The sequence below is a fragment of the Ascaphus truei genome, chromosome 8 (assembly GCF_040206685.1).
Source record: "Ascaphus truei isolate aAscTru1 chromosome 8, aAscTru1.hap1, whole genome shotgun sequence".
NCBI lineage: Eukaryota > Metazoa > Chordata > Amphibia > Anura > Ascaphidae > Ascaphus > Ascaphus truei.
In genome coordinates, this window is record NC_134490.1 from 99,123,969 (window position 1) to 99,151,918 (window position 27,950).

Below are 27,950 nucleotides of genomic sequence, written 5' to 3' on the forward strand. Positions count from 1 at the left end.
AACATGCATCCAGCCTCCTCCAGTGAGGTGGTGATCTGTCACAGATAGCACGGAACATGCATCCAGCCTCCTCCAGTGAGATGGTGATCTGTCACAGATAACACGGAACTTGCATCCAGCTTCCTCCAGTGAGGTGGTGATCTGTCACAGATAGCACGGAACATGAATCCAGCCTCCTCCAGTGAGGTGGTGATCTGTCACAGAAAGCACGGAACATGCATCCAGCTTCCTCCAGTGAGGTGGTGATCCATCACAGATAGCACAGAACATGCATCCAGCCTCCTCCAGTGAGGTGATCTGTCACAGATAGCACAGAACATGCATCCAGCTTCCTCCAGTGAGGTGGTGATCTGTCACAGATAGCACGGAACATGCACCCAGCCTCTTCCAGTGAGGTGGTGATCTGTCACAGATAGCACGGAACATGCATCCAGCCTCCTCCAGTGAGGTGATTTTGTCACAGATAGCACAGAACATGCATCCAGCCTCCTCCAGTGAGGTGGCGATCTGTCACAGATAGCACAGAACATGCATCCAGCCTCCTCCAGTGAGGTGGTGATCCATCACAGATAGCATGGAACATGCATCCAGCCTCCTCCAGTGAGGTGATCTGTCACAGATAGCACGGAACATGCATCCAGCCTCCTCCAGTGAGGTGATCTGTCACAGATAGCACAGAACATGCATCCAGCCTCCTCCAGTGAGGTGATCTGTCACAGATAGCACAGAACATGCATCCAGCTTCCTCCAGTGAGGTGGTGATCTGTCACAGATAGCACGGAACATGCATCCAGCCTCCTCCAGTGAGGTGGTCTGTCACAGATATCACGGAACATGCATCCAGCCTCCTCCAGTGAGGTGGTGATCTGTCACAGATAGCACGGAACATGCATCCAGCCTCCTCCAGTGAGATGGTGATCTGTCACAGATAGCACAGAACATGCATCCAGCCTCCTCCAGTGAGGTGGTGATCCATCACAGATAGCACGGAACATGCATCCAGCCTCCTCCAGTGAGGTGATCTGTCACAGATAGCACAGAACATGCACCCAGCTTCCTCCAGTGCGATGGTGATCTGTCACAGATAGCACAGAACATGCATCCAGCTTCCTCCAGTGAGGTGGTCTGTCACAGATTGCACGGAACATGCATCCAGCCTCCTCCAGTGAGGTGGTGATCCATCACAGATAGCACGGAACTTGCATCCAGCCTCCTCCAGTGAGGTGGTGATCTGTCACAGATAGCACAGAACATGCACCCAGCTTCCTCCAGTGCGCTGGTGATCTGTCACAGATAGCACAGAACATGCATCCAGCCTCCTCCAGTGAGGTGATCTGTCACAGATAGCACAGAACATGCATCCAGCTTCCTCCAGTGAGATGGTGATCTGTCACAGATAGCACAGAACATGCATCCAGCTTCCTCCAGTGAGGTAGTGATCTGTCACAGATAGCACGAAACATGCATCCAGCCTCCTCCAGTGAGGTGGTGATCTGTCACAGATAGCACGGAACATGCATCCAGCCTCCTCCAGTAAGATGGTGATCTGTCACAGATAGCACTGAACATGCATCCAGCCTCCTCCAGTGAGGTGGTGATCCGTCACAGATAGCACGGAACATGCATCCAGCCTCCTCCAGTGAGGTGATCTGTCACAGATAGCACAGAACATGCATCTAGCTTCCTGCAGTGAGGTGGTGATCTGTCACAGATAGCACGGAACATGCATCCAGCCTCCTCCAGTGAGGTGATCTGTCACAGATAGCACAGAACATGCATCCAGCCTCCTCCAGTGAGATGGTGATCTGTCACAGATAACACGGAACATGCATCCAGCTTCCTCCAGTGAGGTGGTGATCTGTCACAGATAGCACAGAACATGCATCCAGCCTCCTCCAGTGAGGTGGTGATCTGTCACAGATAGCACGGAACATGCATCCAGCCTCCTCCAGTGAGGTGGTGATCTGTCACAGATAGCACGGAACATGCATCCAGCCTCCTCCAGTGAGATGGTGATCTGTCACAGATAACACGGAACATGCATCCAGCTTCCTCCAGTGAGGTGGTGATCTGTCACAGATAGCACGGAACATGAATCCAGCCTCCTCCAGTGAGGTGGTGATCTGTCACAGAAAGCACGGAACATGCATCCAGCTTCCTCCAGTGAGGTGGTGATCTATCACAGATAGCACAGAACATGCATCCAGCCTCCTCCAGTGAGGTGGTGATCTGTCACAGATAGCACAGAACATGCATCCAGCTTCCTCCAGTGAGGTGGTGATCTGTCACAGATAGCACGGAACATGCACCCAGCCTCTTCCAGTGAGGTGGTGATCTGTCACAGATAGCACGGAACATGCATCCAGCCTCCTCCAGTGAGGTGATTTTGTCACAGATAGCACAGAACATGCATCCAGCCTCCTCCAGTGAGGTGGCGATCTGTCACAGATAGCACAGAACATGCATCCAGCCTCCTCCAGTGAGGTGGTGATCCATCACAGATAGCACGGAACATGCATCCAGCCTCCTCCAGTGAGGTGATCTGTCACAGATAGCACAGAACATGCATCCAGCCTCCTCCAGTGAGGTGATCTGTCACAGATAGCACAGAACATGCATCCAGCTTCCTCCAGTGAGGTGGTGATCTGTCACAGATAGCACGGAACATGCATCCAGCCTCCTCCAGTGAGGTGGTGATCTGTCACAGATAGCACGGAACATGCATCCAGCCTCTTCCAGTGAGGTGGTGATCTGTCACAGATAGCACGGAACATGCATCCAGCCTCCTCCAGTGAGGTGGTGATCCATCACAGATAGCACGGAACATGCATACAGCTTCCTCCAGTGAGGTGGTGATCCGTCACAGATAGCACGGAACATGCATACAGCCTCCTCCAGTAAGATGGTGATCTGTCACAGATAGCACGGAACATGCATCCAGCCTCTTCCAGTGAGGTGGTGATCCGTCACAGATAGCACGGAACATGCATCCAGCCTCCTCCAGTGAGGTGATCTGTCACAGATAGCACAGAACATGCATCCAGCCTCCTCCAGTGAGGTGGGGATCCGTCACAGATAGCACGGAACATGCATCCAGCCTCCTCCAGTGAGGTGGTCTGTCACAGATAGCACAGAACATGCATCCAGCTTCCTCCAGTGAGGTGGTCTGTCACAGATAGCACGGAACATGCATACAGCCTTCTCCTAGTGAGATGGTGATCTGTCACAGATAGCACGGAACATGCATCCAGCCTCCTCCAGTGAGGTGGTGATCCATCACAGATAGCACGGAACATGCATCGAGCCTCCTCCAGTGAGGTGATCTGTCACAGATAGCACAGAACATGCATCCAGCTTCCTCCAGTGCGGTGGTGATCTGTCACAGATAGCACGGAACATGCATCCAGCCTCTTCCAGTGAGGTGATCTGTCGCAGATAGCACAGAACATGCATCCAACTTCCTCAAGTGAGAAGGTGATCTGTCACAGATAGCACAGAACATGCATCCAGCCTCCTCCAGTGAGGTGATCTGTCACAGATAGCACAGAACATGCATCCAGCCTCCTCCAGTGAGGTGGTGATCTGTCACAGATAGCACAGAACATGCATCCAGCCTCCTCCAGTGAGGTGGTGTTCTGTCACAGATAGCACGGAACATGCATCCAGCCTCCTCCAGTGAGGTGGTGATCTGTCACAGATAGCACAGAACATGCATCCAGCTTCCTCCAGTGCAGTGGTGATCTGTCACAGATAGCACGGAACATGCATCCAGCCTCCTCCAGTGAGGTGGTGATCCATCACAGATAGCACGGAACATGCATCGAGCCTCCTCCAGTGAGGTGATCTGTCACAGATAGCACAGAACATGCATCCATCTTCCTCCAGTGAGGTGGTGATCTGTCACAGATAGCACGGAACATGCATCCAGCCTCTTCCAGTGAGGTGATCTGTCGCAGATAGCACAGAACATGCATCCAACTTCCTCAAGTGAGAAGGTGATCTGTCACAGATAGCACAGAACATGCATCCAGCCTCCTCCAGTGAGGTGGTGATCTGTCACAGATAGCACGGAACATGCATCCAGCCTCCTCCAGTGAGGTGGTGATCTGTCACAGATAGCACGGAACATGCATCCAGCCTCCTCCAGTGAGATGGTGATCTGTCACAGATAACACGGAACATGCATCCAGCTTCCTCCAGTGAGGTGGTGATCTGTCACAAATAGCACGGAACATGAATCCAGCCTCCTCCAGTGAGGTGGTGATCTGTCACAGAAAGCACGGAACATGCATCCAGCTTCCTCCAGTGAGGTGGTGATCCATCACAGATAGCACAGAACATGCATCCAGCCTCCTCCAGTGAGGTGATCTGTCACAGATAGCACAGAACATGCATCCAGCTTCCTCCAGTGAGGTGGTGATCTGTCACAGATAGCACGGAACATGCACCCAGCCTCTTCCAGTGAGGTGGTGATCTGTCACAGATAGCACGGAACATGCATCCAGCCTCCTCCAGTGAGTTGATTTTGTCACAGATAGCACAGAACATGCATCCAGCCTCCTCCAGTGAAGTGGCGATCTGTCACAGATAGCACAGAACATGCAACCAGCCTCCTCCAGTGAGGTGGTGATCCATCACAGATAGCACGGAACATGCATCCAGCCTCCTCCAGTGAGGTGATCTGTCACAGATAGCACGGAACATGCATCCAGCCTCCTCCAGTGAGGTGATCTGTCACAGAAAGCACAGAACATGCATCCAGCCTCCTCCAGTGAGGTGATCTGTCACAGATAGCACAGAACATGCATCCAGCTTCCTCCAGTGAGGTGGTGATCTGTCAAAGATAGCACGGAACATGCATCCAGCCTCCTCCAGTGAGGTGGTCTGTCACAGATATCACAGAACATGCATCCAGCTTCCTCCAGTGAGGTGGTGATCTGTCACAGATAGCACGGAACATGCATCCAGCATCCTCCAGTGAGGTGGTGATCTGTCACAGATAGCACGGAACATGCATCCAGCCTCCTCCAGTGAGATGGTGATCTGTCACAGATAGCACAGAACATGCATCCAGCCTCCTCCAGTGAGGTGGTGATCCCTCACAGATAGCACGGAACATGCATCCAGCCTCCTCCAGTGAGGTGATCTGTCACAGATAGCACAGAACATGCACCCAGCTTCCTCCAGTGCGATGGTGATCTGTCACAGATAGCACAGAACATGCATCCAGCTTCCTCCAGTGAGGTGGTCTGTCACAGATAGCACGGAACATGCATCCAGCCTCCTCCAGTGAGATGGTGATCTGTCACAGATAACACGGAACTTGCATCCAGCTTCCTCCAGTGAGGTGGTGATCTGTCACAGATAGCACGGAACATGAATCCAGCCTCCTCCAGTGAGGTGGTGATCTGTCACAGAAAGCACGGAACATGCATCCAGCTTCCTCCAGTGAGGTGGTGATCCATCACAGATAGCACAGAACATGCATCCAGCCTCCTCCAGTGAGGTGATCTGTCACAGATAGCACAGAACATGCATCCAGCTTCCTCCAGTGAGGTGGTGATCTGTCACAGATAGCACGGAACATGCACCCAGCCTCTTCCAGTGAGGTGGTGATCTGTCACAGATAGCACGGAACATGCATCCAGCCTCCTCCAGTGAGGTGATTTTGTCACAGATAGCACAGAACATGCATCCAGCCTCCTCCAGTGAGGTGGCGATCTGTCACAGATAGCACAGAACATGCATCCAGCCTCCTCCAGTGAGGTGGTGATCCATCACAGATAGCATGGAACATGCATCCAGCCTCCTCCAGTGAGGTGATCTGTCACAGATAGCACGGAACATGCATCCAGCCTCCTCCAGTGAGGTGATCTGTCACAGATAGCACAGAACATGCATCCAGCCTCCTCCAGTGAGGTGATCTGTCACAGATAGCACAGAACATGCATCCAGCTTCCTCCAGTGAGGTGGTGATCTGTCACAGATAGCACGGAACATGCATCCAGCCTCCTCCAGTGAGGTGGTCTGTCACAGATATCACGGAACATGCATCCAGCCTCCTCCAGTGAGGTGGTGATCTGTCACAGATAGCACGGAACATGCATCCAGCCTCCTCCAGTGAGATGGTGATCTGTCACAGATAGCACAGAACATGCATCCAGCCTCCTCCAGTGAGGTGGTGATCCATCACAGATAGCACGGAACATGCATCCAGCCTCCTCCAGTGAGGTGATCTATCACAGATAGCACAGAACATGCACCCAGCTTCCTCCAGTGCGATGGTGATCTGTCACAGATAGCACAGAACATGCATCCAGCTTCCTCCAGTGAGGTGGTCTGTCACAGATTGCACGGAACATGCATCCAGCCTCCTCCAGTGAGGTGGTGATCCATCACAGATAGCACGGAACTTGCATCCAGCCTCCTCCAGTGAGGTGGTGATCTGTCACAGATAGCACAGAACATGCACCCAGCCTCTTCCAGTGAGGTGGTGATCTGTCACAGATAGCACGGAACATGCATCCAGCCTCCTCCAGTGAGTTGATTTTGTCACAGATAGCACAGAACATGCATCCAGCCTCCTCCAGTGAGGTGGCGATCTGTCACAGATAGCACAGAACATGCATCCAGCCTCCTCCAGTGAGGTGGTGATCCATCACAGATAGCACGGAACATGCATCCAGCCTCCTCCAGTGAGGTGATCTGTCACAGATAGCACGGAACATGCATCCAGCCTCCTCCAGTGAGGTGATCTGTCACAGAAAGCACAGAACATGCATCCAGCCTCCTCCAGTGAGGTGATCTGTCACAGATAGCACAGAACATGCATCCAGCTTCCTCCAGTGAGGTGGTGATCTGTCAAAGATAGCACGGAACATGCATCCAGCCTCCTCCAGTGAGGTGGTCTGTCACAGATATCACAGAACATGCATCCAGCTTCCTCCAGTGAGGTGGTGATCTGTCACAGATAGCACGGAACATGCATCCAGCATCCTCCAGTGAGGTGGTGATCTGTCACAGATAGCACGGAACATGCATCCAGCCTCCTCCAGTGAGATGGTGATCTGTCACAGATAGCACAGAACATGCATCCAGCCTCCTCCAGTGAGGTGGTGATCCCTCACAGATAGCACGGAACATGCATCCAGCCTCCTCCAGTGAGGTGATCTGTCACAGATAGCACAGAACATGCACCCAGCTTCCTCCAGTGCGATGGTGATCTGTCACAGATAGCACAGAACATGCATCCAGCTTCCTCCAGTGAGGTGGTCTGTCACAGATAGCACGGAACATGCATCCAGCCTCCTCCAGTGAGATGGTGATCTGTCACAGATAACACGGAACTTGCATCCAGCTTCCTCCAGTGAGGTGGTGATCTGTCACAGATAGCACGGAACATGAATCCAGCCTCCTCCAGTGAGGTGGTGATCTGTCACAGAAAGCACGGAACATGCATCCAGCTTCCTCCAGTGAGGTGGTGATCCATCACAGATAGCACAGAACATGCATCCAGCCTCCTCCAGTGAGGTGATCTGTCACAGATAGCACAGAACATGCATCCAGCTTCCTCCAGTGAGGTGGTGATCTGTCACAGATAGCACGGAACATGCACCCAGCCTCTTCCAGTGAGGTGGTGATCTGTCACAGATAGCACGGAACATGCATCCAGCCTCCTCCAGTGAGGTGATTTTGTCACAGATAGCACAGAACATGCATCCAGCCTCCTCCAGTGAGGTGGCGATCTGTCACAGATAGCACAGAACATGCATCCAGCCTCCTCCAGTGAGGTGGTGATCCATCACAGATAGCATGGAACATGCATCCAGCCTCCTCCAGTGAGGTGATCTGTCACAGATAGCACGGAACATGCATCCAGCCTCCTCCAGTGAGGTGATCTGTCACAGATAGCACAGAACATGCATCCAGCCTCCTCCAGTGAGGTGATCTGTCACAGATAGCACAGAACATGCATCCAGCTTCCTCCAGTGAGGTGGTGATCTGTCACAGATAGCACGGAACATGCATCCAGCCTCCTCCAGTGAGGTGGTCTGTCACAGATATCACGGAACATGCATCCAGCCTCCTCCAGTGAGGTGGTGATCTGTCACAGATAGCACGGAACATGCATCCAGCCTCCTCCAGTGAGATGGTGATCTGTCACAGATAGCACAGAACATGCATCCAGCCTCCTCCAGTGAGGTGGTGATCCATCACAGATAGCACGGAACATGCATCCAGCCTCCTCCAGTGAGGTGATCTATCACAGATAGCACAGAACATGCACCCAGCTTCCTCCAGTGCGATGGTGATCTGTCACAGATAGCACAGAACATGCATCCAGCTTCCTCCAGTGAGGTGGTCTGTCACAGATTGCACGGAACATGCATCCAGCCTCCTCCAGTGAGGTGGTGATCCATCACAGATAGCACGGAACTTGCATCCAGCCTCCTCCAGTGAGGTGGTGATCTGTCACAGATAGCACAGAACATGCACCCAGCTTCCTCCAGTGCGCTGGTGATCTGTCACAGATAGCACAGAACATGCATCCAGCCTCCTCCAGTGAGGTGATCTGTCACAGATAGCACAGAACATGCATCCAGCTTCCTCCAGTGAGATGGTGATCTGTCACAGATAGCACAGAACATGCATCCAGCTTCCTCCAGTGAGGTAGTGATCTGTCACAGATAGCACGAAACATGCATCCAGCCTCCTCCAGTGAGGTGGTGATCTGTCACAGATAGCACGGAACATGCATCCAGCCTCCTCCAGTAAGATGGTGATCTGTCACAGATAGCACTGAACATGCATCCAGCCTCCTCCAGTGAGGTGGTGATCCGTCACAGATAGCACGGAACATGCATCCAGCCTCCTCCAGTGAGGTGATCTGTCACAGATAGCACAGAACATGCATCTAGCTTCCTGCAGTGAGGTGGTGATCTGTCACAGATAGCACGGAACATGCATCCAGCCTCCTCCAGTGAGGTGATCTGTCACAGATAGCACAGAACATGCATCCAGCCTCCTCCAGTGAGATGGTGATCTGTCACAGATAACACGGAACATGCATCCAGCTTCCTCCAGTGAGGTGGTGATCTGTCACAGATAGCACAGAACATGCATCCAGCCTCCTCCAGTGAGGTGGTGATCTGTCACAGATAGCACGGAACATGCATCCAGCCTCCTCCAGTGAGGTGGTGATCTGTCACAGATAGCACGGAACATGCATCCAGCCTCCTCCAGTGAGATGGTGATCTGTCACAGATAACACGGAACATGCATCCAGCTTCCTCCAGTGAGGTGGTGATCTGTCACAGATAGCACGGAACATGAATCCAGCCTCCTCCAGTGAGGTGGTGATCTGTCACAGAAAGCACGGAACATGCATCCAGCTTCCTCCAGTGAGGTGGTGATCTATCACAGATAGCACAGAACATGCATCCAGCCTCCTCCAGTGAGGTGGTGATCTGTCACAGATAGCACAGAACATGCATCCAGCTTCCTCCAGTGAGGTGGTGATCTGTCACAGATAGCACGGAACATGCACCCAGCCTCTTCCAGTGAGGTGGTGATCTGTCACAGATAGCACGGAACATGCATCCAGCCTCCTCCAGTGAGGTGATTTTGTCACAGATAGCACAGAACATGCATCCAGACTCCTCCAGTGAGGTGGCGATCTGTCACAGATAGCACAGAACATGCATCCAGCCTCCTCCAGTGAGGTGGTGATCCATCACAGATAGCACGGAACATGCATCCAGCCTCCTCCAGTGAGGTGATCTGTCACAGATAGCACAGAACATGCATCCAGCCTCCTCCAGTGAGGTGATCTGTCACAGATAGCACAGAACATGCATCCAGCTTCCTCCAGTGAGGTGGTGATCTGTCACAGATAGCACGGAACATGCATCCAGCCTCCTCCAGTGAGGTGGTGATCTGTCACAGATAGCACGGAACATGCATCCAGCCTCTTCCAGTGAGGTGGTGATCTGTCACAGATAGCACGGAACATGCATCCAGCCTCCTCCAGTGAGGTGGTGATCCATCACAGATAGCACGGAACATGCATACAGCTTCCTCCAGTGAGGTGGTGATCCGTCACAGATAGCACGGAACATGCATACAGCCTCCTCCAGTAAGATGGTGATCTGTCACAGATAGCACGGAACATGCATCCAGCCTCTTCCAGTGAGGTGGTGATCCGTCACAGATAGCACGGAACATGCATCCAGCCTCCTCCAGTGAGGTGATCTGTCACAGATAGCACAGAACATGCATCCAGCCTCCTCCAGTGAGGTGGGGATCCGTCACAGATAGCACGGAACATGCATCCAGCCTCCTCCAGTGAGGTGGTCTTTCACAGATAGCACAGAACATGCATCCAGCTTCCTCCAGTGAGGTGGTCTGTCACAGATAGCACGGAACATGCATCCAGCCTTCTCCTAGTGAGATGGTGATCTGTCACAGATAGCACGGAACATGCATCCAGCCTCCTCCAGTGAGGTGGTGATCCATCACAGATAGCACGGAACATGCATCGAGCCTCCTCCAGTGAGGTGATCTGTCACAGATAGCACAGAACATGCATCCAGCTTCCTCCAGTGCGGTGGTGATCTGTCACAGATAGCACGGAACATGCATCCAGCCTCTTCCAGTGAGGTGATCTGTCGCAGATAGCACAGAACATGCATCCAACTTCCTCAAGTGAGAAGGTGATCTGTCACAGATAGCACAGAACATGCATCCAGCCTCCTCCAGTGAGGTGATCTGTCACAGATAGCACAGAACATGCATCCAGCCTCCTCCAGTGAGGTGGTGATCTGTCACAGATAGCACAGAACATGCATCCAGCCTCCTCCAGTGAGGTGGTGTTCTGTCACAGATAGCACGGAACATGCATCCAGCCTCCTCCAGTGAGGTGGTGATCTGTCACAGATAGCACAGAACATGCATCCAGCTTCCTCCAGTGCAGTGGTGATCTGTCACAGATAGCACGGAACATGCATCCAGCCTCCTCCAGTGAGGTGGTGATCCATCACAGATAGCACGGAACATGCATCGAGCCTCCTCCAGTGAGGTGATCTGTCACAGATAGCACAGAACATGCATCCATCTTCCTCCAGTGCGGTGGTGATCTGTCACAGATAGCACGGAACATGCATCCAGCCTCTTCCAGTGAGGTGATCTGTCGCAGATAGCACAGAACATGCATCCAACTTCCTCAAGTGAGAAGGTGATCTGTCACAGATAGCACAGAACATGCATCCAGCCTCCTCCAGTGAGGTGGTGATCTGTCACAGATAGCACGGAACATGCATCCAGCCTCCTCCAGTGAGGTGGTGATCTGTCACAGATAGCACGGAACATGCATCCAGCCTCCTCCAGTGAGATGGTGATCTGTCACAGATAACACGGAACATGCATCCAGCTTCCTCCAGTGAGGTGGTGATCTGTCACAGATAGCACGGAACATGAATCCAGCCTCCTCCAGTGAGGTGGTGATCTGTCACAGAAAGCACGGAACATGCATCCAGCTTCCTCCAGTGAGGTGGTGATCCATCACAGATAGCACAGAACATGCATCCAGCCTCCTCCAGTGAGGTGATCTGTCACAGATAGCACAGAACATGCATCCAGCTTCCTCCAGTGAGGTGGTGATCTGTCACAGATAGCACGGAACATGCACCCAGCCTCTTCCAGTGAGGTGGTGATCTGTCACAGATAGCACGGAACATGCATCCAGCCTCCTCTAGTGAGTTGATTTTGTCACAGATAGCACAGAACATGCATCCAGCCTCCTCCAGTGAGGTGGCGATCTGTCACAGATAGCACAGAACATGCATCCAGCCTCCTCCAGTGAGGTGGTGATCCATCACAGATAGCACGGAACATGCATCCAGCCTCCTCCAGTGAGGTGATCTGTCACAGATAGCACGGAACATGCATCCAGCCTCCTCCAGTGAGGTGATCTGTCACAGAAAGCACAGAACATGCATCCAGCCTCCTCCAGTGAGGTGATCTGTCACAGATAGCACAGAACATGCATCCAGCTTCCTCCAGTGAGGTGGTGATCTGTCAAAGATAGCACGGAACATGCATCCAGCCTCCTCCAGTGAGGTGGTCTGTCACAGATATCACAGAACATGCATCCAGCTTCCTCCAGTGAGGTGGTGATCTGTCACAGATAGCACGGAACATGCATCCAGCATCCTCCAGTGAGGTGGTGATCTGTCACAGATAGCACGGAACATGCATCCAGCCTCCTCCAGTGAGATGGTGATCTGTCACAGATAGCACAGAACATGCATCCAGCCTCCTCCAGTGAGGTGGTGATCCCTCACAGATAGCACGGAACATGCATCCAGCCTCCTCCAGTGAGGTGATCTGTCACAGATAGCACAGAACATGCACCCAGCTTCCTCCAGTGCGATGGTGATCTGTCACAGATAGCACAGAACATGCATCCAGCTTCCTCCAGTGAGGTGGTCTGTCACAGATAGCACGGAACATGCATCCAGCCTCCTCCAGTGAGGTGGTGATCCATCACAGATAGCACGGAACTTGCATCCAGCCTCCTCCAGTGAGGTGGTGATCTGTCACAGATAGCACAGAACATGCACCCAGCTTCCTCCAGTGCGGTGGTGATCTGTCACAGATAGCACAGAACATGCATCCAGCCTCCTCCAGTGAGGTGATCTGTCACAGATAGCACAGAACATGCATCCAGCTTCCTCCAGTGAGGTGGTGATCTGTCACAGATAGCACGGAACATGCACCCAGCCTCTTCCAGTGAGGTGGTGATCTGTCACAGATAGCACGGAACATGCATCCAGCCTCCTCCAGTGAGGTGGTGATCTGTCACAGATAGCACGGAACATGCATCCAGCCTCCTCCAGTGAGATGGTGATCTGTCACAGATAACACGGAACATGCATCCAGCTTCCTCCAGTGAGGTGGTGATCTGTCACAGATAGCACGGAACATGAATCCAGCCTCCTCCAGTGAGGTGGTGATCTGTCACAGAAAGCACGGAACATGCATCCAGCTTCCTCCAGTGAGGTGGTGATCCATCACAGATAGCACAGAACATGCATCCAGCCTCCTCCAGTGAGGTGATCTGTCACAGATAGCACAGAACATGCATCCAGCTTCCTCCAGTGAGGTGGTGATCTGTCACAGATAGCACGGAACATGCACCCAGCCTCTTCCAGTGAGGTGGTGATCTGTCACAGATAGCACGGAACATGCATCCAGCCTCCTCTAGTGAGTTGATTTTGTCACAGATAGCACAGAACATGCATCCAGCCTCCTCCAGTGAGGTGGCGATCTGTCACAGATAGCACAGAACATGCATCCAGCCTCCTCCAGTGAGGTGGTGATCCATCACAGATAGCACGGAACATGCATCCAGCCTCCTCCAGTGAGGTGATCTGTCACAGATAGCACGGAACATGCATCCAGCCTCCTCCAGTGAGGTGATCTGTCACAGAAAGCACAGAACATGCATCCAGCCTCCTCCAGTGAGGTGATCTGTCACAGATAGCACAGAACATGCATCCAGCTTCCTCCAGTGAGGTGGTGATCTGTCAAAGATAGCACGGAACATGCATCCAGCCTCCTCCAGTGAGGTGGTCTGTCACAGATATCACAGAACATGCATCCAGCTTCCTCCAGTGAGGTGGTGATCTGTCACAGATAGCACGGAACATGCATCCAGCATCCTCCAGTGAGGTGGTGATCTGTCACAGATAGCACGGAACATGCATCCAGCCTCCTCCAGTGAGATGGTGATCTGTCACAGATAGCACAGAACATGCATCCAGCCTCCTCCAGTGAGGTGGTGATCCCTCACAGATAGCACGGAACATGCATCCAGCCTCCTCCAGTGAGGTGATCTGTCACAGATAGCACAGAACATGCACCCAGCTTCCTCCAGTGCGATGGTGATCTGTCACAGATAGCACAGAACATGCATCCAGCTTCCTCCAGTGAGGTGGTCTGTCACAGATAGCACGGAACATGCATCCAGCCTCCTCCAGTGAGGTGGTGATCCATCACAGATAGCACGGAACTTGCATCCAGCCTCCTCCAGTGAGGTGGTGATCTGTCACAGATAGCACAGAACATGCACCCAGCTTCCTCCAGTGCGGTGGTGATCTGTCACAGATAGCACAGAACATGCATCCAGCCTCCTCCAGTGAGGTGATCTGTCACAGATAGCACAGAACATGCATCCAGCTTCCTCCAGTGAGGTGGTGATCTGTCACAGATAGCACGAAACATGCATCCAGCCTCCTCCAGTGAGGTGGTGATCTGTCACAGATAGCACGGAACATGCATCCAGCCTCCTCCAGTAAGATGGTGATCTGTCACAGATAGCACGGAACATGCATCCAGCCTCCTCCAGTGAGGTGGTGATCCGTCACAAATAGCACGGAACATGCATCCAGCCTCCTCCAGTGAGGTGATCTGTCACAGATAGCACAGAACATGCATCTAGCTTCCTCCAGTGAGGTGGTGATCTGTCACAGATAGCACGGAACATGCATCCAGCCTCCTCCAGTGAGGTGATCTGTCACAGATAGCACAGTACATGCATCCAGCCTCCTCCAGTGAGGTGGGGATCCGTCACAGATAGCACGGAACATGCATCCAGCCTCCTCCAGTGAGGTGGTCTGTCACAGATAGCACAGAACATGCATCCAGCTTCCTCCAGTGAGGTGGTCTGTCACAGATAGCACGGAACATGCATCCAGCCTTCTCCTAGTGAGATGGTGATCTGTCACAGATAGCACGGAACATGCATCCAGCCTCCTCCAGTGAGGTGGTGATCCATCACAGATAGCACGGAACATGCATCGAGCCTCCTCCAGTGAGTTGATCTGTCACAGATAGCACAGAACATGCATCCAGCTTCCTCCAGTGCGGTGGTGATCTGTCACAGATAGCACGGAACATGCATCCAGCCTCCTCCAGTGAGGTGATCTGTCGCAGATAGCACAGAACATGCATCCAACTTCCTCAAGTGAGAAGGAGATCTGTCACAGATAGCACAGAACATGCATCCAGCCTCCTCCAGTGAGGTGATCTGTCACAGATAGCACAGAACATGCATCCAGCCTCCTCCAGTGAGGTGGTGATCTGTCACAGATAGCACAGAACATGCATCAAGCCTCCACCAGTGAGGTGGTGATCTGTCACAGATAGCACGGAACATGCATCCAGCCTCCTCCAGTGAGGTGGTGATCTGTCACAGATAGCACGGAACATGCATCCAGCCTCCTCCAGTGAGATGGTGATCTGTCACAGATAACAGGGAACATGCATCCAGCTTCCTCCAGTGAGGTGGTGATCTGTCACAGATAGCACGGAACATGAATCCAGCCTCCTCCAGTGAGGTGGTGATCTGTCACAGAAAGCACGGAACATGCATCCAGCTTCCTCCAGTGAGGTGGTGATCCATCACAGATAGCACAGAACATGCATCCAGCCTCCTCCAGTGAGGTGATCTGTCACAGATAGCACAGAACATGCATCCAGCTTCCTCCAGTGAGGTGGTGATCTGTCACAGATAGCACGGAACATGCACCCAGCCTCTTCCAGTGAGGTGGTGATCTGTCACAGATAGCACGGAACATGCATCCAGCCTCCTCCAGTGAGGTGATTTTGTCACAGATAGCACAGAACATGCATCCAGCCTCCTCCAGTGAGGTGGCGATCTGTCACAGATAGCACAGAACATGCATCCAGCCTCCTCCAGTGAGGTGGTGATCCATCACAGATAGCACGGAACATGCATCCAGCCTCCTCCAGTGAGGTGATCTGTCACAGATAGCACAGAACATGCATCCAGCCTCCTCCAGTGAGGTGATCTGTCACAGATAGCACAGAACATGCATCCAGCTTCCTCCAGTGAGGTGGTGATCTGTCACAGATAGCACGGAACATGCATCCAGCCTCCTCCAGTGAGGTGGTGATCTGTCACAGATAGCACGGAACATGCATCCAGCCTCTTCCAGTGAGGTGGTGATCTGTCACAGATAGCACGGAACATGCATCCAGCCTCCTCCAGTGAGGTGGTGATCCATCACAGATAGCACGGAACATGCATACAGCTTCCTCCAGTGAGGTGGTGATCCGTCACAGATAGCACGGAACATGCATACAGCCTCCTCCAGTAAGATGGTGATCTGTCACAGATAGCACGGAACATGCATCCAGCCTCTTCCAGTGAGGTGGTGATCCGTCACAGATAGCACGGAACATGCATCCAGCCTCCTCCAGTGAGGTGATCTGTCACAGATAGCACAGAACATGCATCTAGCTTCCTCCAGTGAGGTGGTGATCTGTCACAGATAGCACGGAACATGCATCCAGCCTCCTCCAGTGAGGTGATCTGTCACAGATAGCACAGAACATGCATCCAGCCTCCTCCAGTGAGGTGGGGATCCGTCACAGATAGCACGGAACATGCATCCAGCCTCCTCCAGTGAGGTGATCTGTCACAGATAGCACAGAACATGCATCCAGCTTCCTCCAGTGCGGTGATGATCTGTCACAGATAGCACGGAACATGCATCCAGCCTCATCCAGTGAGGTGATCTGTCGCAGATAGCACAGAACATGCATCCAACTTCCTCAAGTGAGAAGGTGATCTGTCACAGATAGCACAGAACATGCATCCAGCCTCCTCCAGTGAGGTGATCTGTCACAGATAGCACAGAACATGCATCCAGCCTCCTCCAGTGAGGTGGTGATCTGTCACAGATAGCACAGAACATGCATCCAGCCTCCTCCAGTGAGGTGGTGATCTGTCACAGATAGCACGGAACATGCATCCAGCCTCCTCCAGTGAGGTGGTGATCTGTCACAGATAGCACGGAACATGCATCCAGCCTCCTCCAGTGAGATGGTGATCTGTCACAGATAACACGGAACTTGCATCCAGCTTCCTCCAGTGAGGTGGTGATCTGTCACAGATAGCACGGAACATGAATCCAGCCTCCTCCAGTGAGGTGGTGATCTGTCACAGAAAGCACGGAACATGCATCCAGCTTCCTCCAGTGAGGTGGTGATCCATCACAGATAGCACAGAACATGCATCCAGCCTCCTCCAGTGAGATGATCTGTCACAGATAGCACAGAACATGCATCCAGCTTCCTCCAGTGAGGTGGTGATCTGTCACAGATAGCACGGAACATGCACCCAGCCTCTTCCAGTGAGGTGGTGATCTGTCACAGATAGCACGGAACATGCATCCAGCCTCCTCCAGTGAGGTGATTTTGTCACAGATAGCACAGAACATGCATCCAGCCTCCTCCAGTGAGGTGGCGATCTGTCACAGATAGTACAGAACATGCATCCAGCCTCCTCCAGTGAGGTGGTGATCCATCACAGATAGCATGGAACATGCATCCAGCCTCCTCCAGTGAGGTGATCTGTCACAGATAGCATGGAACATGCATCCAGCCTCCTCCAGTGAGGTGATCTGTCACAGATAGCACAGAACATGCATCCAGCCTCCTCCAGTGAGGTGATCTGTCACAGATAGCACAGAACATGCATCCAGCTTCCTCCAGTGAGGTGGTGATCTGTCACAGATAGCACGGAACATGCATCCAGCCTCCTCCAGTGAGGTGGTCTGTCACAGATATCACGGAACATGCATCCAGCCTCCTCCAGTGAGGTGGTGATCTGTCACAGATAGCACGGAACATGCATCCAGCCTCCTCCAGTGAGATGGTGATCTGTCACAGATAGCACAGAACATGCATCCAGCCTCTTCCAGTGAGGTGGTGATCCATCACAGATAGCACGGAACATGCATCCAGCCTCCTCCAGTGAGGTGATCTGTCACAGATAGCACAGAACATGCACCCAGCTTCCTCCAGTGCGATGGTGATCTGTCACAGATAGCACAGAACATGCATCCAGCTTCCTCCAGTGAGGTGGTCTGTCACAGATAGCACGGAACATGCATCCAGCCTCCTCCAGTGAGGTGGTGATCCATCACAGATAGCACGGAACTTGCATCCAGCCTCCTCCAGTGAGGTGGTGATCTGTCACAGATAGCACAGAACATGCACCCAGCTTCCTCCAGTGCGGTGGTGATCTGTCACAGATAGCACAGAACATGCATCCAGCTTCCTCCAGTGAGATGGTGATCTGTCACAGATAGCACAGAACATGCATCCAGCTTCCTCCAGTGAGGTAGTGATCTGTCACAGATAGCACGAAACATGCATCCAGCCTCCTCCAGTGAGGTGGTGATCTGTCACAGATAGCACGGAACATGCATCCAGCCTCCTCCAGTAAGATGGTGATCTGTCACAGATAGCACGGAACATGCATCCAGCCTACTCCAGTGAGGTGGTGATCCGTCACAGATAGCACGGAACATGCATCCAGCCTCCTCCAGTGAGGTGATCTGTCACAGATAGCACAGAACATGCATCTAGCTTCCTGCAGTGAGGTGGTGTTCTGTCACAGATAGCACGGAACATGCATCCAGCCTCCTCCAGTGAGGTGATCTGTCACAGATAGCACAGAACATGCATCCAGCCTCCTCCAGTGAGGTGGGGATCCGTCACAGATAGCACGGAACATGCATCCAGCCTCCTCCAGTGAGGTGGTCTGTCACAGATAGCACAGAACATGCATCCAGCTTCCTCCAGTGAGGTGGTCTGTCACAGATAGCACAGAACATGCATCCAGCTTCCTCCAGTGCGGTGGTGATCTGTCACAGATAGCACGGAACATGCATCCAGCCTCCTCCAGTGAGGTGATCTGTCGCAGATAGCACAGAACATGCATCCAACTTCCTCAAGTGAGAAGGTGATCTGTCACAGATAGCACAGGACATGCATCCAGCCTCCTCCAGTGAGGTGTTGATCCATCACAGATAGAACGGAACATGCATCGAGCCTCCTCCAGTGAGGTGATCTGTCACAGATAGCACGGAACATGCATCCAGCCTCCTCCAGTGAGGTGTTGATCCATCACAGATAGCACGGAACATGCATCGAGCCTCCTCCAGTGAGGTGATCTGTCACAGATAGCACAGAACATGCATCCAGCTTCCTCCAGTGCGGTGGTGATCTGTCACAGATAGCACGGAACATGCATCCAGCCTCCTCCAGTGAGGTGATCTGTCACAGATAGCACAGAACATGCATCTAGCTTCCTCCAGTGAGGTGGTGATCTGTCACAGATAGCACGGAACATGCATCCAGCCTCCTCCAGTGAGGTGATCTGTCACAGATAGCACAGAACATGCATCCAGCCTCCTCCAGTGAGGTGGGGATCCGTCACAGATAGCACGGAACATGCATCCAGCCTCCTCCAGTGAGGTGGTCTGTCACAGATAGCACAGAACATGCATCCAGCTTCCTCCAGTGAGGTGGTCTGTCACAGATAGCACGGAACATGCATCCAGCCTTCTCCTAGTGAGATGGTGATCTGTCACAGATAGCACGGAACATGCATCCAGCCTCCTCCAGTGAGGTGGTGATCCATCACAGATAGCACGGAACATGCATCGAGCCTCCTCCGGTGAGGTGATCTGTCACAGATAGCACAGAACATGCATCCAGCTTCCTCCAGTGCGGTGGTGATCTGTCACAGATAGCACGGAACATGCATCCAGCCTCTTCCAGTGAGGTGATCTGTCGCAGATAGCACAGAACATGCATCCAACTTCCTCAAGTGAGAAGGTGATCTGTCACAGATAGCACAGAACATGCATCCAGCCTCCTCCAGTGAGGTGATCTGTCACAGATAGCACAGAACATGCATCCAGCCTCCTCCAGTGAGGTGGTGATCTGTCACAGATAGCACAGAACATGCATCCAGCCTCCTCCAGTGAGGTGGTGATCTGTCACAGATAGCACGGAACATGCATCCAGCCTCCTCCAGTGAGGTGGTGATCTGTCACAGATAGCACAGAACATGCATCCAGCTTCCTCCAGTGCAGTGGTGATCTGTCACAGATAGCACGGAACATGCATCCAGCCTCCTCCAGTGAGGTGGTGATCCATCACAGATAGCACGGAACATGTATCGAGCCTCCTCCAGTGAGGTGATCTGTCACAGATAGCACAGAACATGCATCCAGCTTCCTCCAGTGCGGTGGTGATCTGTCACAGATAGCACGGAACATGCATCCAGCCTCTTCCAGTGAGGTGATCTGTCGCAGATAGCACAGAACATGCATCCAACTTCCTCAAGTGAGAAGGTGATCTGTCACAGATAGCACAGAACATGCATCCAGCCTCCTCCAGTGAGGTGATCTGTCACAGATAGCACAGAACATGCATCCAGCCTCCTCCAGTGAGGTGGTGATCTGTCACAGATAGCACAGAACATGCATCCAGCCTCCTCCAGTGAGGTGGTGATCTGTCACAGATAGCACGGAACATGCATCAAGCCTCCTCCAGTGAGGTGGTGATCTGTCACAGATAGCACGGAACATGCATCCAGCCTCCTCCAGTGAGATGGTGATCTGTCACAGATAACACGGAACATGCATCCAGCTTCCTCCAGTGAGGTGGTGATCTGTCACAGATAGCACGGAACATGAATCCAGCCTCCTCCAGTGAGGTGGTGATCTGTCACAGAAAGCACGGAACATGCATCCAGCTTCCTCCAGTGAGGTGGTGATCCATCACAGATAGCACAGAACATGCATCCAGCTTCCTCCAGTGAGGTGATCTGTCACAGATAGCACAGAACATGCATCCAGCTTCCTCCAGTGAGGTGGTGATCTGTCACAGATGCACGGAACATGCACCCAGCCTCTTCCAGTGAGGTGGTGATCTGTCACAGATAGCACGGAACATGCATCCAGCCTCCTCCAGTGAGGTGATTTTGTCACAGATAGCACAGAACATGCATCCAGCCTCCTCCAGTGAGGTGGCGATCTGTCACAGATAGCACAGAACATGCATCCAGCCTCCTCCAGTGAGGTGGTGATCCATCACAGATAGCACGGAACATGCATCCAGCCTCCTCTAGTGAGGTGATCTGTCACAGATAGCACGGAACATGCATCCAGCCTCCTCCAGTGAGGTGATCTGTCACAGATAGCACAGAACATGCATCCAGCCTCCTCCAGTGAGGTGATCTGTCACAGATAGCACAGAACATGCATCCAGCTTCCTCCAGTGAGGTGGTGATCTGTCACAGATAGCACGGAACATGCATCCAGCCTCCTCCAGTGAGGTGGTCTGTCACAGATATCACAGAACATGCATCCAGCTTCCTCCAGTGAGGTGGTGATCTGTCACAGATAGCACGGAACATGCATCCAGCCTCCTCCAGTGAGGTGGTGATCTGTCACAGATAGCACGGAACATGCATCCAGCCTCCTCCAGTGAGATGGTGATCTGTCACAGATAGCACAGAACATGCATCCAGCCTCCTCCAGTGAGGTGGTGATCCATCACAGATAGCACGGAACATGCATCCAGCCTCCTCCAGTGAGGTGATCTGTCACAGATAGCACAGAACATGCATCCAGCTTCCTCCAGTGCGGTGGTGATCTGTCACAGATAGCACGGAACATGCATCCAGCCTCTTCCAGTGAGGTGATCTGTCGCAGATAGCACAGAACATGCATCCAACTTCCTCAAGTGAGAAGGTGATATGTCACAGATAGCACAGAACATGCATCCAGCCTCCTCCAGTGAGATGTTGATCCATCACAGATAGCACGGAACATGCATCCAGCCTTCTCCTAGTGAGATTGTGATCTGTCACAGATAGCACGGAACATGCATCCAGCCTCCTCCAGTGAGGTGTTGATCCATCACAGATAGCACGGAACATGCATCGAGCCTCCTCCAGTGAGGTGATCTGTCACAGATAGCACAGAACATGCATCCAGCTTCCTCCAGTGCGGTGGTGATCCATCACAGATAGCACGGAACATGCATCCAGCCTCCTCCAGTGAGGTGATCTGTCGCAGATAGCACAGAACATGCATCCAACTTCCTCAAGTGAGAAGGTGATCTGTCACAGATAGCACAGAACATGCATCCAGCCTCCTCCAGTGAGGTGATCTGTCACAGATAGCACAGAACATGCATCCAGCCTCCTCCAGTGAGGTGGTGATCTGTCACAGATAGCACAGAACATGCATCCAGCCTCCTCCAGTGAGGTGGTGATCTGTCACAGATAGCACGGAACATGCATCCAGCCTCCTCCAGTGAGGTGGTGATCTGTCACAGATAGCACGGAACATGCATCCAGCCTCCTCCAGTGAGGTGATCTGTCACAGATAGCACAGAACATGCATCCAGCTTCCTCCAGTGAGGTGGTGATCTGTCACAGATAGCACGGAACATGCACCCAGCCTCTTCCAGTGAGGTGGTGATCTGTCACAGATTGCACGGAACATGCATCCAGCCTCCTCCAGTGAGGTGATTTTGTCACAGATAGCACAGAACATGCATCCAGCCTCCTCCAGTGAGGTGGCGATCTGTCACAGATAGCACAGAACATGCATCCAGCCTCCTCCAGTGAGGTGGTGATCCATCACAGATAGCACGGAACATGCATCCAGCCTCCTCCAGTGAGGTGATCTGTCACAGATAGCACAGAACATGCATCCAGCCTCCTCCAGTGAGGTGATCTGTCACAGATAGCACAGAACATGCATCCAGCTTCCTCCAGTGAGGTGGTGATCTGTCACAGATAGCACGGAACATGCATCCAGCCTCCTCCAGTGAGGTGGTGATCTGTCACAGATAGCACGGAACATGCATCCAGCCTCTTCCAGTGAGGTGGTGATCTGTCACAGATAGCACGGAACATGCATCCAGCCTCCTCCAGTGAGGTGGTGATCCATCACAGATAGCACGGAACATGCAAACAGCTTCCTCCAGTGAGGTGGTGATCCGTCACAGATAGCACGGAACATGCATACAGCCTCCTCCAGTAAGATGGTGATCTGTCACAGATAGCACGGAACATGCATCCAGCCTCTTCCAGTGAGGTGGTGATCCGTCACAGATAGCACGGAACATGCATCCAGCCTCCTCCAGTGAGGTGATCTGTCACAGATAGCACAGAACATGCATCTAGCTTCCTCCAGTGAGGTGGTGATCTGTCACAGATAGCACGGAACATGCATCCAGCCTCCTCCAGTGAAGTGATCTGTCACAGATAGCACAGAACATGCATCCAGCCTCCTCCAGTGAGGTGGGGATCCGTCACAGATAGCACGGAACATGCATCCAGCCTCCTCCAGTGAGGTGGTCTGTCACAGATAGCACAGAACATGCATCCAGCTTCCTCCAGTGAGGTGGTCTGTCACAGATAGCACGGAACATGCATCCAGCCTTCTCCTAGTGAGATGGTGATCTGTCACAGATAGCACGGAACATGCATCCAGCCTCCTCCAGTGAGGTGGTGATCCATCACAGATAGCACGGAACATGCATCGAGCCTCCTCCAGTGAGGTGATCTGTCACAGATAGCACAGAACATGCATCCAGCTTCCTCCAGTGCGGTTGTGATCTGTCACAGATAGCACGGAACATGCATCCAGCCTCCTCCAGTGAGGTGGTGATCCATCACAGATAGCACGGAACATGCATCGAGCCTCCTCCAGTGAGGTGATCTGTCACAGATAGCACGGAACATGCATCCAGCCTCCTCCAGTGAGGTGATCTGTCACAGATAGCACAGAACATGCATCCAGCCTCCTCCAGTGAGGTGGTGATCTGTCACAGATAGCACGGAACATGCATCCAGCCTCCTCCAGTGAGGTGGTGATCTGTCACAGATAGCACGGAACATGCATCCAGCCTCCTCCAGTGAGGTGGTGATCCATCACAGATAGCACGGAACATGCATACAGCCTCCTCCAGTGAGGTGGTGATCTGTCACAGATAGCACAGAACATGCATCCAGCCTCCTCCAGTGAGGTGGTGATCTGTCACAGATAGCACGGAACATGCATCCAGCCTCCTCCAGTGAGGTGGTGATCCATCACAGATAGCATGGAACATGCAAACAGCTTCCTCCAGTGAGGTGGTGATCCGTCACAGATAGCACGGAACATGCATACAGCCTCCTCCAGTAAGATGGTGATCTGTCACAGATAGCACGGAACATGCACCCAGCCTCTTCCAGTGAGGTGGTGATCCGTCACAGATAGCACGGAACATGCATCCAGCCTCCTCCAGTGAGGTGATCTGTCACAGATAGCACAGAACATGCATCTAGCTTCCTCCAGTGAGGTGGTGATCTGTCACAGATAGCACGGAACATGCATCCAGCCTCCTCCAGTGAAGTGATCTGTCACAGATAGCACAGAACATGCATCCAGCCTCCTCCAGTGAGGTGGGGATCCGTCACAGATAGCACGGAACATGCATCCAGCCTCCTCCAGTGAGGTGGTCTGTCACAGATAGCACAGAACATGCATCCAGCTTCCTCCAGTGAGGTGGTCTGTCACAGATAGCACGGAACATGCATCCAGCCTTCTCCTAGTGAGATGGTGATCTGTCACAGATAGCACGGAACATGCATCCAGCCTCCTCCAGTGAGGTGGTGATCCATCACAGATAGCACGGAACATGCATCGAGCCTCCTCCAGTGAGGTGATCTGTCACAGATAGCACAGAACATGCATCCAGCTTCCTCCAGTGCGGTTGTGATCTGTCACAGATAGCACGGAACATGCATCCAGCCTCCTCCAGTGAGGTGATCTGTCACAGATAGCACAGAACATGCATCCAGCCTCCTCCAGTGAGGTGGTGATCTGTCACAGATAGCACGGAACATGCATCGAGCCTCCTCCAGTGAGGTGGTGATCTGTCACAGATAGCACGGAACATGCATCCAGCCTCCTCCAGTGAGGTGGTCTGTCACAGATAGCACGGAACATGCATCGAGCCTCCTCCAGTGAGGTGATCTGTCACAGATAGCACAGAACATGCATCGAGCCTCCTCCAGTGAGGTGGTGATCTGTCACAGATAGCACGGAACATGCATCCAGCCTCCTCCAGTGAGGTGGTGATCCATCACAGATAGCACGTAACATGCATCCAGCTTCCTCCAGTGCGGTTGTGATCTGTCACAGATAGCACGGAACATGCATCCAGCCTCCTCCAGTGAGGTGATCTGTCACAGATAGCACGGAACATGCATCCAGCCTCCTCCAGTGAGGTGGTCTGTCACAGATAGCACGGAACATGCATCGAGCCTCCTCCAGTGAGGTGATCTGTCACAGATAGCACAGAACATGCATCGAGCCTCCTCCAGTGAGGTGGTGATCTGTCACAGATAGCACAGAACATGCATCCAGCTTCCTCCAGTGAGGTGGTGATCTGTCACAGATAGCACGGAACATGCATCCAGCCTCCTCCAGTGAGGTGGTGATCTGTCACAGATAGCACAGAACATGCATCCAGCCTCCTCCGGTGAGATGATCTGTCACAGATAGCACGGAACATGCATCCAGCCTCCTCCAGTGAGGTGATCTGTCACAGATGGTTTCTCATTTTCCCACAGAAAAAAAGATAACTGGTATAAAGTAGAAAACTGTACACAGAGCCAGGGAAAGAGCATCCATGTGGAAATGTATTGGCACCACACATCCCTCGCCCCCCCCCCCCCCCGCACTGCCAGTACCGCTGCCGCCGCATTCTCCGCTGACAACCACAGGGCAGGATACCAGCCTCTTCTACCGCCTAAGGTAGGCTGAGGGATGCTGGGGGAGATATATGTAGTGGGGTAGTGGGGGTCTTTTAAAAAATTTACTGGGGTAGTGGGGGTCTTTTAAAAATGATCTTGAACCAAGAACATTTTTCGCCTGCGGTGCATTTCTTTCTTTTTTTTATTTTTTTCATGTGCTGCGCTAAAAATATTTAAGGGGTTCCATTCTGTTTTACAAAATATAAAAGGGTTCCAGGACTAAATTTATTTGGGAAACACTGACCTAGAGGGACAGAGGTCTGATTACAAACCTAGCCGGGTAGGTGGGCGGAGGTGCGGCTGGGAAGGCCGGAGATTGAGAGAATGGCCCATTGTTCATTTCTGTTTCATTTTAATAATGGAGAATATAATAGTTCTCCCCTCAGGACATTGCCTGGCCATGAATGCCCGGGTGGGGATTTAGGGCAAGGTGATGCCCTGTCCTGTGGAGATTACATAAATAATGCCCTGGTTTGAGGAGTTGAAGGGCCAATGGGAAGCTGAGGTGCTCAAACCCAGCCAGGGAAATATTGACCAGTAATGTTTGCAGTAATGTACATAATTATGTAGACAGTACAGTTACACGTAAGGTTTGTTATATAGTGGCCACGTGCGCTATGCCGTGCGCGCGCGGCACTTATAATTAGCTGAGGTTAGTCAGCTCTTCTATACAATGGCCGCGCACGGCAGTGAGTGTGCATCCGGCCGGCAGCAGCGAAGACAGGGAATAGAATAATTTTGCGCCGCTACCGACGCTGAAACGTATGTATATGTGTGTGTGTGTGTATATATGTATGCATGTGTATGTATGTGTGTGTGTGTGTATATATGTATGCATGTGTATGTATGTGTGTGTATATATGTGTGTATGTATGTGTGTGTGTGTGTATATATGTATGCATGTGTATGTATGTGTGTGTATATATGTGTGTTTGTATGTGTGTGTGTGTGTATATATGTATGCATGTGTATGTATGTGTGTGTATATATGTGTGTATGTATGTGTGTGTGTGTGTATATATGTATGCATGTGTATGTATGTGTGTGTATATATGTGTGTATGTATGTGTGTGTGTGTGTATATATGTATGCATGTGTATGTATGTGTGTGTATATATGTGTGTATGTATGTGTGTGTGTGTGTATATATGTATGCATGTGTATGTATGTGTGTGTATATATGTGTGTATGTATGTGTGTGTGTGTGTATATATGTATGCATGTGTATGTATGTGTGTGTATATATGTGTGTATGTATGTGTGTGTGTGTGTATATATGTATGCATGTGTATGTATGTGTGTGTATATATGTGTGTATGTATGTGTGTGTGTGTGTATATATGTATGCATGTGTATGTATGTGTGTGTATATATGTGTGTATGTATGTGTGTGTGTGTGTATATATGTATGCATGTGTATGTATGTGTGTGTATATATGTGTGTATGTATGTGTGTGTGTGTGTATATATGTATGCATGTGTATGTATGTGTGTGTATATATGTGTGTATGTATGTGTGTGTGTGTGTATATATGTATGCATGTGTATGTATGTGTGTGTATATATGTGTGTATGTATGTGTGTGTGTGTGTATATATGTATGCATGTGTATGTATGTGTGTGTATATATGTGTGTATGTATGTGTGTGTCTGCACAATGTTAATAAATATTTAATTTTTACCATGTTTTTTTTTAAAATAAATAATAAATTACATACTGTACACACACACACACACACACACACATATATACACACACATACACACACATATATACACACACATATACACACACACACACACACACACACACACACACACACATATACACACACATACAGACACATAGTCATACACTCGCGCACAGTATACACACAAAACGTGTGTGGCACGTGCACAGGCGCGCGTACGGCCGCACACAGTATATAACAGTCCTAATCCTACCTAAGTCACTTCTAATCAACCCGAACATGGATGTGTGCACTACATTGTAAGGACTTACAAGAAAGGATGGGTTAATAGAATATTATTAGAATTTGACTATTCCCTTGGGCTCTTGGCAACAGTTGGCTGTTCTTGCGGTTTCTAAGAATTCAAACAGAAATCCATTGACAAAAGTAGTATTTCATCAAATTTGAATCAGGACCAAACTAAATACTTGCTTCCAATTAAATAGAGGTAAAATGTTGTTTTAATATACTTCCACACTTGTTGATTTTATAATCCCTCTCAAATAATAATTGTTGCA